Source organism: Eurosta solidaginis, chromosome 3 (assembly GCF_040869045.1).
Source record: "Eurosta solidaginis isolate ZX-2024a chromosome 3, ASM4086904v1, whole genome shotgun sequence".
Lineage (NCBI taxonomy): Eukaryota > Metazoa > Arthropoda > Insecta > Diptera > Tephritidae > Eurosta > Eurosta solidaginis.
In genome coordinates, this window is record NC_090321.1 from 277040340 (window position 1) to 277053905 (window position 13566).

General features: G+C 35.6%; 1 protein-coding gene across 5 annotated transcripts in view; it reads right to left on the minus strand.

Moving 5' to 3' along the window:
- Positions 1-13566, minus strand: part of Hs3st-A (Heparan sulfate 3-O sulfotransferase-A) — a 638465-nt gene that overhangs the window by 508287 nt on the left and 116612 nt on the right. For 4 of the 5 annotated variants that reach the window (XM_067776611.1, XM_067776609.1, XM_067776608.1 and 1 more), the window contains one exon: positions 11607-11626. The exons of the other annotated variant lie outside the window; for it this stretch is intronic. The gene's annotated coding sequence lies outside the window, so the exon portion shown is untranslated. The remainder of the gene's footprint in view (positions 1-11606; positions 11627-13566) is intronic. 5 annotated transcript variants of the gene reach the window in all.

Consider the following 13566-nt stretch of genomic DNA (forward strand, 5'->3'; position numbering starts at 1 on the left):
ACATTTCTATAGAATTTTCGGTAGCTTTATATCTTTATGAAAAGAACAAAGCGTTAATTAATTTCATCTGTTTCCAAACTGCTAATATTTCTTTGAATTTTGAGCAACAACACTGCTCGTATCTATGTGGGATGACATAATCAAGATCTTGTTCGAAGTTTGTAGCGCTCGTGTCAAATATACCCAACAGAGCCCTGTTTTCTACATCAGGTGTTATTGCCACAATAGAATAATTATTGTAGATGTAACAATAAATACCTACATATATTTGCATAAACTCAAAGCGGAATAATCAGGCGATTTTTGAGAACAAAGAAAACAATAATATATTAAGAACTTGTGGCGCTACATTATTTTATACGTCAGGGTTGAATTTAAAGGGCCTGGAAGAGTTGACATAGTCATAACGCCATAGTTATAACTATATTTTTATACTCAGTTGAGCAGAGCTCACAGAGTATAATAACTTTGATTGGAATCGGATGGAAAGGAATCGAGATAGATATAGACTTCTATATATCAAAATCATCAGTATCGAAAAAAATTCGATTGAGCCATGTCCGTCCGTTAGTACGATAAATATAGTAAATTTTGAGGTACCTTGATGAAATTTGGTATGTAGGTTCCTGGGCACTCATCTCAGATCGCTATTTAAAATGAACGATATCGGACTATAACCACGCCCACTTTTTCGATATCGAAAATTTCGAAAAACCGAAAAAGTGCGATAATTTATTACCAACGACGGATAAAGCGATGAAACTTGGTACGTGAGTTGAACTTATGACACAATGGGCGTGGCACCGCCCACTTTTAAAAGAAGGTAATTTAAAAGTTTTGCAAACTGTAATTTGGCAGTCGTTGAAGATATCATGATGAAATTTGGCAGAAACGTTACTCCTACTACTATATATATTCTTAATAAAAATTATCAAAATCGGAGAACGACCACGCCCACTTAAAAAAATTGTTTTTAAGTCAAATTTTAACAAATTAAATCAACGCTCAACTTCAGTAATGATATGGTGCAACAAAATACAAAACTAAAAGAAAATTTCAAAATGGGCGTGACTTCGCCCTTTTTAATTTAATTTGTCTAGTATACTTTTAATGCCATAAGTCGAACAAAAATTTACCAATCCTTATGAAATATGGTAGGAGCTTAGATTCTAGGACAGTAAATGTTTTCTGTGAAAATGGGCGAAATCGGTTGAAGCCACTCCCAGTTTTTATATACAGCCGACAGTCTGTCCTTCCGCTCGGCCGTTAATATGATAACTTGAACAAAAATCGATATATCTTTAGTAAACTCAGTTCACGTACTTATCTGAACTCAGTTTGTATTAGTATAAAAAATGGCCTAAATCCGACTATGACCACGCCCGCTTTTTCGATATCGAAAATTAGGAAAAATGAAAAAATGCCATAATTCTATACCAAATACGAAAAAAGGGATGAAACATTGTAATTGGATTGGTTTATTGGCGCAAAATATAACTTTAGAAAAAACTTTGTAAAATGGGTGTGACACCTACCATATTAAGTAGAAGAAAATGAAAAATTTCTGTGGGGCGAAATCAAAAGCCCTTGGAATATTGGCAGGAATACTGTTCGTGGTATTACATATATAAATAAATTAGCGGTACCCGACAGATGTTGTTCTGGGTCACCCTGGTCCATATTGTGGTCGATATCTCGAAAACGCCTCCACATAAACAACTACCACCACTCCCTTTTAAAACCCTCATTAATACCTTTAATTTGATACCCATATTGTACAAAAATATTATATCACCCCTGGACCACGTTTATGGCGATATCTCGAAAGGGCGTCCACCCATATAACTAAGGCCCACTCCCTTTTAAAATACTCATTAACACCTTTCATTTGATACCCATATCGTACAAACAAATTCTAGAGTCACCCCTGGTCCACCTTTATGGCGGTATCTCGAAAAGGCGTCCTCCCGTAGAACTAAGGCCCACTCCCTTTTAAAATACTCATTAACACCTTTCGTTTGATACCCATATTGTTCAAACGCATTATAGAGTCACCCCTGGTTCACCTTTATGGCGACATCTCGAAAAGGCGTCCTCCACCTATAGACCTAAGGCCCACTCCCTTTTTAAATACTCATTAACGCCTTTCATTTGATACCCATATCGTACAAACAAATTCTAGAGTTACACCTGGTCCACCTTTATGGCGATATCTCGAAAAGGCGTCCACCTATAGAACTAAGCCCACGCCCTTTTAAAATACTCATTACCGCTTTTCATTTGATACCCATATAGTACAAACTGATTCTAGAGTCAGCCCTGGTCCACCCTTATGGCGATATCCCTAAATGGCTTCCACCTATAGAACTATGGCCCACTCCCTCTTAAAGTATTCTTTAATACCTTCTCCATTTGATACACATGTCATTCAAACACATTCCAGGGTTACCCTAGCTTCATTTTCCTACATGGTTATTTTCCCTTATTTAGTCACCATAGCTCTCAACTGAGTATGTAATGTTCGGTTACACCCGAACTTAGCCTTCCTTACTTGTTACTTATACATTGGCATCAGTTAATGGTACCTTAACCTAAAAACCATGAAATTTTCATAAAATTTAAGAAAATTCATATACTTATAAGCATACAACACAAATAACAAGTCTCTTAGTCAAAACGTTTACAAAACAATAAATAAATCTACAAAAGGTTAATGAATTCACCAACTCAAATATTTTTAGGTTATGGAAAAACCATGGCGAAAAACCAAAAACCAATTTGTTGGCTATGGTATGGTTATGGCTAGGGCGATTTGGGATGGCACCATTGACATTACATTAATTTCCAGAAGGTTGCTGGGGTTGGTTGTTTTTGCACCTTTTGATGTTCGAGTCTCTAAACTCTCGAATAGATATCTCCATTATTCAGTAATGCAAAATGGTCTTTATTTAGATCACTTTGGAAGTAGTACTTAACAATTATATTTCACTAATAATTCCTTCAGAGATGAATCGCTTGACTCTTTGCATTTTGTTAAACGATCACAGCCACAGATATAGGTATCTGATTCTTACGCGATGAAGACGTAAGAAATTATCTTTCGCTATCACAATCTCTCGGCAAAACAATAAAAAAAACTGTCAAGATTAGACGAAAACTATTTATTTCATGTGCGTATATAGCGCCACGTATGCTTGTCAAACTTTTTCCTAAAAGGTATTTCATGAGATGTTTGCTCTGGATTACACCTGCTTACTCTATTTGCTTTTTACAGCTACTCCGCTCTGTATATCATCAGTACAGTAAATGGGGAGTAGCATATAAAAGAAATGTTGTATATAACTGAACTCACTTTCTCTCGAGTATCAATAACAGTAAAATTGTCTAAACAAAATACTTGGGTCCATATAAAAAATGAGGAACTTCATACAATTCTATAAATAAAAAAATTTTAAAAAATTTTTTATTTAAACGGTTTTATTGAAAACAATACTTACATTAAGTAATAATAATACTAAAATCTAGAAAATAATTAGGTAGGTCCTAAGTACTTGTCATGACACTCCTCATCAATCTAGGGCGCTTATCAGACAATTAAATAAAAGCGTTGGACGCGTCAAACTTCTTTTGATAGTCATAAGTATGACCAACTGACCTTAGTCAGGTTAGGCTACGCCTCAAATTTTTATTTTCTTGCTTTAAATATTATTGTTACTTAATGTAAGTATTGTTTTCTATAAAACCGTTCAACTAAAAATTTTTTTGTAATATTTTATTTTCAAGTTTTTAATCTTCATTTAATTTTCTAATTCTATTTAGTTCATTTAGTGACTCCAAAAAGTTTACTCGACTCAGCGTGTCACGTATGCTTGTCCCTCCTCGAACTATAAAGTATATGATGTCACTTCTACCAGACTGTATGTAATATGTGTTCCAAATGTGAGCCTAATCGGAGCTCGAATGCGATTTTTTTGAATATCTCGATCCTTGCACCACCTAGCGGAGATTCTTTTTCTTATCATTGCATTGTCATCGGGTTCTGAACTAAATTCTAAGCTTCAAGCTTGTAGCTTATAGGGAAGTTACTTAAATTTCAATTACAAAATTCGCAAACAACGCTCGCTACACAGAGTCAAGTTAAATAAAACCGTTTAATAAGCAACAACGTTTCCATCTAGATTCCAGGAATGTGAACAATAAAAAAAGATGATAAAAAAATTTTAAGGACTACCTTTATATAAATGGATCAACAAATAGAAGGCAAACCATGTACTTGTGTTAACTAATTGATGATTTAAAATTTAAACACGCACTCTACCTTTTTTATTTTAAATCCCAAAATTCTTTTACAAGAGCTATTGTTAAAGTTTTTTAGTCAAAATTAAACAAGACTATGTCTGTATTAAAGGAAAAATTGCCTTCTATTTTTTGGTCCATTTATATAAAGGTAGTTCTTAAAATTTTTTTATCATCTTTTTATTTTCAATTTTTTAGTGCTGCCTACAAAAAGGCAATTGCAACTTTGATTAGTAATTTAAGTAATTTCTAAGTGAAAATTCTTTTCTTTATTTATTTGTTCAAAATAGGAAGATTTCAGAGAATTAGTGGAATTTTCGCTGACAAAACTGGCGAAAAAAACAGAATTCCACCTCGCATCATATTAAGAGAATTCCACCTCGTTTGTTAGCTACTTAATTTGCACAGCTGAAAATCGTGGTGAAATTCGCATACGCCTGAAAATCTTAAAGAATCGTGGTGAAAGTCGCGTAAGCCTAAAAGTATGCAAGGACGTGCATTGAGTTGAGCCTTCAAGGATTCCGTTTTTAAAGGATTTGCAGTTAGTGCGCCACCTAGCCGAATTTTGTGTCCCGTAGATTGTATTGTCACCAAGTCTCGGGCCGTGTGCCAAGTTTCAAGTCTCTACGTCACCGGCAAGTTAGTTAAAAATGGATTGGAAAATTCCCAAATCACACTAATTTTCTCGATGCATGCGCCACTTAGCAAAATTTTTTTGATCAGATATTGCATTGTCATCGGGTCCTGACTCACGGCCAAGTTTCAAGTCTCTAGCTTTCCGGGAAGTTACTTAAAAATCGATCGCAAGATTCCGTGCGTTTTTTCAGGGATTTTCGTTTATCTCGATTCGTCTGCCACCTGGCGGCATTTTGCTTTCCACGAATTGTAGTGCCATCGACTCGCAATCTATGTGCCAAGTTTCAAGTCTCTGGATCACCGAGAAGTCGATCGCAAAATTTCCATTTTAAAATAAATTTTCTGTATATCTCGATCCGTGAGCCACCTAGCGGATTTTTTTTTCACTTGCATTGTAACGTCTCCCAGATCTGAACTATGTTCTAAGTATCAAGTGTCTAGCACAACGGGAAGTTACCGAAAAAGACTTTACCGTGGGTCAAAAATTTGTATGGAAATGAGGGGACAAACCTGAAGGGGACTTAATATAAAGGTAATAAAAACAATTTTTTTTAACCAACCGATTTAACCTTGAGTAAATTTGTGGTTAGAAGTATCCAATTAAAATTTCAATGCCGTTAATGAAGAAAAATACAAAATATTTATACAGCTTTTTAAAACGACATTTCTATAGAATTCTCTTTAGCTTTATATCAACAAAGCGTTGATTAGTTTAATCTGTTTCCCAACTGCTAATATGTTCTTTGAATTTTGAGCAACAACACTGCTCGAACTTGTGTGGTATGACATAATCAAGATCTTGTTCAATGTGTGCACCCTGCAGGGCCATTCGAGTATCGAATTGTTTTCTACATCAGGTGATATTGCCACATGAGAATAATTATTTTAGATGTAACAATAAATACCTACATTTATTTGCATAAACAGAGAGAACAAAGAAAATAATAATATGTGACCCGGCCTATGAGAAGGTGGCTTATGACTCAAAAAACACGAAAACTACTAAGAAACTGAAGAAATGCATTTTTTATCTTTAACAGCATATATATTAAAAGCTTTTGGCGCTGTTGCAGTCGATCTCTTAAGTTCATCACAAAATAATATAGTTTTTTTATACGTCAGGGTTTATTTTACAAGATCTGGCAAAGTTGACATAGTCATAACGCCACAATCATAACCATATTTTTACTTATCCAAAACAATTGGCATCAGTTATTGGTGCCTTAACTTAAAAATCGTGAAATTTTCATAAGAATGAAGAAAACTCAAAAATTTACAAACATACACCACAAATAATAAGTCCCTTAGTCAAAACGTATCCAAAACAATAAATAAAATCTACAAAAGGTTAATAAATTCACCAACTCAAATATTTTTAGGTTATGGAAAAGCCATGCCGAAAAACCAAAAACCAATTGGTTGTCCATGGTATGGTTATGTCTAGGGCGTTTTGGTATGGCACCATTGACATTACATTGAAGGTTGTTGGGGTTGGTTGTTTTATACCGGAACGAATTTTTGGGGGATTATGACTATTTTGCACCTTTTGCTAACGTTCGAGGCTCTGTACTCTCGGATAAATAACTCCAATATTCAGTAGTGCAAAATGGTCTTTATTTAGACTACTTTGGAAGTAGTACTTAACAATTATACTTCACGCCAATTTTCTAAATTTTCGATAGCAAAAAAGTGGGCATGGTTATCGTCAAATTCCTCTCACTTTCAATAGCCCTCTATTCTGGGTTTATATAAGCCCGTATATCGAAATATCTCTATATTTTCTCAAGTTATCGTGTTAACGGGCGGACAGACGGACGAGCGGATGGACATGGCTTAATCAAAGTTTTTTCCATACTTATGATTTTGATATATGGAATGCTATTATTAGCTGTGTTTTTTTTTACTTCTATATACGTTCACGCTTAAACTTTATATGGACTGCTAAGCGATAAACTTTAAATACACCTCTGAAATTCTGCGCATAAAATTTGTCCTACTAAATTTCAATACGCATTATACTCAGATGTAACTGAAATATGTGTGTCTGTTTCACCCTCGTCACCAATTCTATGTATTCTATGTGTGTCCACAATTCATCGCAACTGATTGAGCTATATGTTATACCCTATGGCCATCAGAGGGTCGTGTAACCGCTTTTCGGTACACCCACTGCCGCTAGATGGGTCTCCTAAGCATTATCTAAGCGAGGATAGGCGTTTTTTTTCACGCGCAAACGAAACGTATACGCGTGTAAAAAAAACACGGCTATTATCTCTATTACTTTATGCCTGTACAAGCAACCTTTATCCAATCAAACCTGAGTACATGTACCACTAGGTATAAAAACATTTTTATTCATATAAAATAAGCAAGGAATATAAATAGAAATCTGAAGTTCATAAAACTATATTTTTAAAGTTATAAGTACTATATAAATTACATCCGGCAACACATCATTTTACAAGACTTTCGCCTTCACTTTGGCATAACGTAAGAAACGTAAATGGGCAAACGAAAACGATAAAGAATGCCATTGCTAAACAATATTGTTAACTCACGAATCGTTCGACTAAGCTTTCAGTCGCAATACAAAACGATGCCCCCAAACCAAATATAAAATTTATATTCCAACAGTTTATTGAAGGAAGTGATTTCATAATTTAGTGCATATTTTAGCCAAATCTAGATTTGTGACCACCACAAATCGGATCTTCTGAAACTTTCTCCTAAAAGGTGTGTAACGAATTCGCAACCTTCTACTAACGTTCGAATCACTAAACTGTTGAATAAATAACTCCACTATTCAATAATGCAAAATGGCCTTTATTAAGGTACTTCACAATAACGCTACTACTTCTCGCCATATAGCGTACTTAAATCAAACTGAATCCATGATTGCTCAGATTGCGCTCTTTTATTCTCTTCGAGTTCCTCGTTCCATACTTCTAGGCGTTTCCAGAATTTACTTAGTTACCAGCTATAAAATTATAACTACAGACGCATGTGTATAGCTTCTCAAATGCGCGTGTATATGTGAGTGATACCTGCACAAATAATTTCCCACTTTTAGGAGTATCTCAGATATATGCATGTGTTTGTGCGTTGCTCTCCTCTGCTTGTATGGACATATGTATATACACATAATTAATGTGGTTATGTGCATACAAGTCACTGCTCAGTATCGGCTTAGAGATGATAGTATCCCTTAGTGTTGCTAGTATTCGGCACAGGTATTTCATGAGATGTTTGCTCTGCTTGCTCTATTTGCTTTTGACACCTGCTTTACTCTGCCCTGCTCTACACTTATTTCGGGTTCAATAAACATATTTAAAAAAGGTACACATAATGTTTGAAGATATCATCAATTAGAGCTTAAAAATACTAGATTAGAGCCCTAATTAAGTGTTACGATCAGTGAATGAAAACCATTTTCATTCATGTGATAACTATACAACTTTCAAACTTTTTCTAAAAATTATAAAAAATGACGGGTACTATTTGCCGCCAGTTCAAATATGCCGTTAATCCGATCTACCATTTCAGAGCTATTGTGATTTAAAAAATGAGTTTCGATCACGGATTGTAACACGTAATACGGGCCACTGGGTCCTCAGAACTTCATACAGTTTTATAAAACAAAACACACATCGTTTGGCGGGTTTGGGTGCAGCCATAGCTGTGTGTATATCTGATAAGCAATAAAATAATTTTATTATCTTTAACAAATTATGGGAATATTCTTTATGTTATTTTCTTATTTGGTTATACAATTCTTGCTCACTCTTCTCTGCTATTTCAGCTATGTATTCTAGCATTTACATACATATATACACCTGCGAACACGAAAATAGCAGTGATAATTTTTGGCAAATTTCATCAGTTGTATTCTTCTTTTCTTTACTTCGATAATTTAAGAAAAGAAACTCGTGCATTTTATTACTAAAACTTTGCAAATCAATCTCAAAACATTTTGAAAAAATTCGAAAATTCTTACATTGAATTTTTATCTGAAATGTTCAAATTTTTTCATAGTATTTAGTTTTTTAGCGCAAATAATTTTAGTCAGACAAAGCTCAAGTAATAAGTCTATCAAAATTCAAATTGATTAAAAAAATGTTTTTTTTTTAAAGATTTTAGATTTTACTCAACACGAAATTTACATAGTTTTATTTATTATGGACAAAATCTAAAACATTATTCGAAGAAATGTTTGTCAAAATTCAGTGCGAATTTTAGATGACCTATAACACGAACTTTTGTATATTGAAACTGATTAGGCTACAAAGCTGCATACTCAAACAAATTCTAATAATTCTAGATAAAAAGTTCATAATTTGTTTGCAAACTTCTTGAATCCTCGAAACTTTTCGAAAACATATTTCAAATTGGTTTCAGTTATAAAATTCGATAAATCTGTGACCTTAATTTCAATAATAAACAAGTATGGACGGAACTGTTTTCGGCTGTGCCGAAGACTTCATGCCTTTCATGGATGGGGCTGAACAATAATCTTATCCCGTTCGTAATCTCCGAATAATCGGATCTATAAGATAAGAAATATATAGTGAACAAATGTACACAGCTAAACAATTTTTAAGATAAATATAAAACAAAAAATAGGTAGGTTCTTTGTGTGAGGATGCAAAGTTTCAGGTTTTTTGTGGTCTGCATGTAAAAGCTATGACTATGAATCACGTATTTCAAAAATATATGACGTAAACGTAACTATTTGATGAATTTTGAAGCTTCTAGCCGCAAAAAAGGGGCAAAAATTACAGTTTACATGGTTTATATAATATATATACCACCGATCTCTATGATTTTTTCAGACATCAATATATGCTATACACGTAAGCAATCGGTGAAATTTGAAGCTTTTAGCTGTTAAAATGGGGCAGTAATTACAAAAAGTTTCTTATCGGAACAATTGGTTGTGGGGGATATATACTATCTCTGTGATTTCCTCAGACAACAATATATGCTATATAAGTAAGCATTCGGTGAAATTTGAAGCTTCTAGCTGTTAAAATGGGGCTGAAATTGCAAAAAAAAGTATATATATACTATACATATATACTATATATACCATCATATATATATTATATATATCACCGATCTCTATTATTTTTTTACACAAAAATGTATACTATATACGCAAGCAATCGGTGAAATTTGAAGCTTGTAGCTGTTAAAATGGGGCAGTAATTACAAAAAGTTTCTTATCGGAACAACCGGTTGTGGGGGATATATACTATATATACAACCGATCTCTACGATTTCCTCAGACAACAATATATGCTATATAAGTAAGCATTCGGTGAATTTGTACACGTAAGCATTTGGTGAAGTTTGAAGCTTCTAGCTGTTAAAATGGGGCTGAAATTGCAAAAAAATATATATATATACTATATATATATACTATAATATACCACCGATCTTTATGATTTTTTTAGACAACAATATATGCTATATACGTAAGTATCCGTTGAAATTTGAAGCCTCTAGCTCTTAAAATAGGGCAGTAATTAGGCGGTCATCGTGGTGTGATGGTAGCGTGCTCCGCCTATCACACCGTATGCCCTGGGTTCAACTCCCGGGCAAAGCAACATCAAAATTTTAGAAATAAGATTTTTCAATTAGAAGAAATTTTTCTAAGCGGGGTCGCCCCTCGGCAGTGTCTGGCAAGCGCTCCGATTGTATTTCTGCCATGAAAAGCTCTCAGTGAAAACTCATCTGCCTTGCAGATGCCGTTCGGAGTCGGCATAAAACATGTAGGTCCCGTCCGGCCAATTTGTAGGGAAAAATCAAGAGGAGCACGACGCAAATTGGAAGAGAAGCTCGGCCTTAGCTCTCTTCGGAGGTTATCGCGCCTTACATTTATTTTATTTTTTTATTTTAATTAGGAAAAGTTTCTTATCTGAACAATTGGTTGTGGGGGATATATACTATATATACGACCGACCTCATCAATTTTTTCAGACAAGAATGTGTGCAATATACGATAGTATATGGTGAAGTTTGAAGCTTCAATCTGTAAAATTGAGGAAGATATGACAAAAATCCTCTTTTTCTGAAAAACCGGTTGTATGGAGGATATATGCTATAGTGGTCCGATACGGCCGGTTCCGACAAATGTCTAATCGGACACCCAAATACACCCGCTCACCAAATTTTATCAAGTTATCTCAAAAATTGAGGGACTAGCTTGCATACAAACAGACAGACGGACAGACGGACAGACGGGCATAGCTAAATCAACTCAGCTCTTCATTCTGATTATTTCGGTATACTTAATGGTGGGTCTATCTATTTTCCTTTAAGGACTTACAATTTTGGGTTTCGTGATGAAATTAATATACCATTTCATTTTCATGAAAGGTATAAAACAGAAAATTATAGGTGACGAATTTTCCTAATAATTTTCACTGCTATTGTCATGTTCGCAGCTGTATATATTCATATATACAGTTCCACTAAGTCATTAACTATAAAAAAAAGCTAGTAAGGGTATTTTAGAATTTTGGAATATATTTGTTAAATAGTATATATATTTTTAAAGCTATTCGAATAAAGTCACACATGGCAGTATTTTTTATTTTATTTGTTTATTATTTGCGTATGATTATCATTTAAAATGTTGTGAAAGTAAGTACGCACTATAATTTGCCACTTACCAAGTTAGTACACTTGAGTTCTGAAAAAGACATAAAAATTTTATTTAGCAATTTTTTACTAGACTTTTTGTAATAATAAATAAAAGTTTGTGTTACATGATTGCCGAGTTGTACAATGTATATTTATTTTTCAAACTTAGATAATATTAATAATTGTTATGAAATTACAGCGCCCAAGTGGCATCTAGCAAGCTCCTCCTGACTCGTGAGGAGGGCTCCTTTGATGTGGCGCTGATATAGGAGCCGTGGCTCTCATCTAGAGAAAAGGTTTCTGGACTCAGAGCTCGCTGATTCAGCCTTTATTTCGCAAAGACGTAAGGCAGGGTTAAATCTGCAGTCATAGCAAGGAAACATCTATACTCGTGTATGCTATTTACCTTCAGCATCGAAGACCCAGCTGTGGTCGCAATAGAGGGGAAGAAAGAACCATAGCTTATCCTGATATGCTGCTACATGATCCATAACGTAGATCCCACACAAGAGGAGTTCAAGAGGCTGGTGGATCAAGAAGTGTGCAGTCGACGACTTTTGATAGACTAATGCGCATCACAGCGTATGGCGAAGGGACGATGTTAATAATAGAGGTTAGTACTTTTTCTGTTATATACTAAAGAGTAGTCTACAAGTGGCCAGCAGGTGTAGCGGGCCAACATATTATGGTCCTACGCCAAGCAATATATCACATTGAGTTCCGAGCAGGATATATCGGTGTATGAATGGAGGGTCGTTGAGCGGTCATTCTATTCAGACCAAGCATATATTATCTTGAGAATCCCCCTAAAGAGTGTACAGAAGGGAAAAATTTTAAGAAACCCTAGGGCAACGTACTGGTACAAATTTCAGAAGTGTGTATCAGGGAGACTGGGGCAGCCTAAAGAGATAACCACCGCAGAGAAGTTGGGGGAGTTGAACAGCTTCTTCTCAAAAGTGCTGACAACTGCGTCCAACAAAGCTCGCCCTCTGAGAAGATTCTAAGGGAAAGCAAAGCCACGATAGTGGAGAAAGGAGCTCAGTTGCTGTTGTTTTTGTTGTAGCGATAAGGGCACTCTCCTAAGGCCTTGGGGGTGTTATCGATGTTGACGTTCCTTCGCCGGATGCAGATCCGGTGCGTTCCGTTAGCAAGCCCGAGCATCTCGGGAACAATTTGTTATGACCACATGCGACCTTCTAGGCCATACCGCCCTCCCACCCCCAGATCAATTAGGAGTGCGGGGTCGCCAGAATCTCGGTTGTTAATGTAACAGGATTCGCAACGGAAAGGTGAGGTTGACAATTGGGTTTGGAGAAGCTATATATTGCGCTGAAAGGGCAGCGCTACACAACCCCTTGAATCTAATTGGTATTTTAGTCGACTCTTACGACGGGTATACCTACCGAGGGTATATTCTAACTCCCTAACCCCCTAGGGGTTCTTAGAGGGCAGTCGAGTTTTCTTAGAGGGCAGTTGAAAGAGATTTTTAAGCTGGCAAAAGTTTTCGAAAGCGAGGAGTGCTGGGACAAATACAGAGATCGTTTTTGAATCTATGGACGTGAAATCGAAAGGTTGAAGCGGGTTTCGTTAAAGAAATTATACGCGGACATACAATGCTCCACCGAAACGATGAGACTGAGGAAAATCCTGTCTAAGGGAGATGTAATCCCGGGACTGATAAAAAAGGACGGGGGAATGGTCACACAGTAGGGAGGAGTCCTTTTAGGTACTACTTAACACACACTTCCCATCAGAAGACGATGCGGAAGAGTTATGTAACCATGTCTACAACCTAAATACGAAGCGAGAGGTACAAGGTGGAAATACTAAAATTGAATGGACAGTAAAAACTTTTGCCAGTTCAAATCCTCGGGTCCAGAGAGGATATTCCCTCCTATGCTGCAGATGGTCGGTGGAACGATTATAGAATAGCTAAGAACAATGTTTAATGGTTGCATAAAAAGTAGACAGAAGTTGCATATGATCCAT